The following is a 1,155-nucleotide window of genomic DNA, read 5'->3' as shown; positions in this document are numbered from 1 at the left end:
ATGAAATACTCTGTTTACCATCGAATATTGAGCTTACCATGGAATATTGAGTTTACCATGAAATACTGAGTTTACCATGAAATACTCTGTTTACCATCGAATATTGAGCTTACCATGGAATATTGAGTTTACCATGTAATATTGAGTTTACCATGAAATATTGAGTTTACCATGAAATACTCTGTTTACCATGGAATATTGACTATACCATGTAATATTGTTTGTTTTGAATTTCGCGCAAAGCTACACGAGGGCTATCTGCTCTAGCCGTCCCTAATTTAGCAGTGTAAGACTAGAGGGAAGGTGGCTAGTCATCACCACCCACCGCCAACTCTTGGGCTACTATTTTACCAACGAATAGTGGGATAGACTGTCACATTATAACGCTCCCACGGCTGAAAGGGCGATCATGTGAGTCGAGTACCCTAACCAGCTGGCCATGCCGGGCCTTACCATGTAATAATGTGCATTTAGCATATCTATTAAAATTAATGCCCGTAATGTTATCTATAGATGAAACTATAACGATATGAGAAATTTGTGATAAAACAGAGCGATTATCAACAGAGCAAAAAATAAAAATAAAAATACAACAACAAAAAACTCAATTTTATTGAAATTTAAAAGGAATATATATTCTCTGTATGAAAAATTGTAAAGTGTTTTCTACTTGAAAAATAACGTTAATCAGATACTGGAGAAAGTAACACAAAACACAGTTAAAGGTTAAAATGTGGTAAGTTATACTGTAACTCGAGGTATATCAAATCATTTAACTTATAAAATTTCTGAGACATGATGAACGTATTAAAAGTACGAGCTTCTTTCTAACAAATTATGTAAAGCAAACCTTGTGTCAGATAAGGATGCTAATGTATTACACCGTTCGTGTTCGTGTGTTTATAAAGCATCATTCATCCTTATGTAATTTATATATCTCCTTAATAACATGCCTGTTAAACAAGAAAGGCCTTTATATGACAGCAAGATATTTCAAGTAACAGTAAACAAGGCATAAATCGCGAAAAATATTTTTACAGTATTTATATAAGCGAGATTGAAATATCATTTATTATTTATCTATTACGGGTAAATTTAATTACAATAATAAATGGCTATGAGATAAACATCCATCATACTTCGTTGCAGGATAAT

The sequence above is a fragment of the Limulus polyphemus genome, unplaced genomic scaffold (genome assembly GCF_000517525.1).
Source record: "Limulus polyphemus unplaced genomic scaffold, Limulus_polyphemus-2.1.2 Scaffold2598, whole genome shotgun sequence".
NCBI lineage: Eukaryota > Metazoa > Arthropoda > Merostomata > Xiphosura > Limulidae > Limulus > Limulus polyphemus.
The sequence above is the reverse complement of the archived record's forward strand: the minus strand, read 5'-3'. Positions refer to the sequence as shown.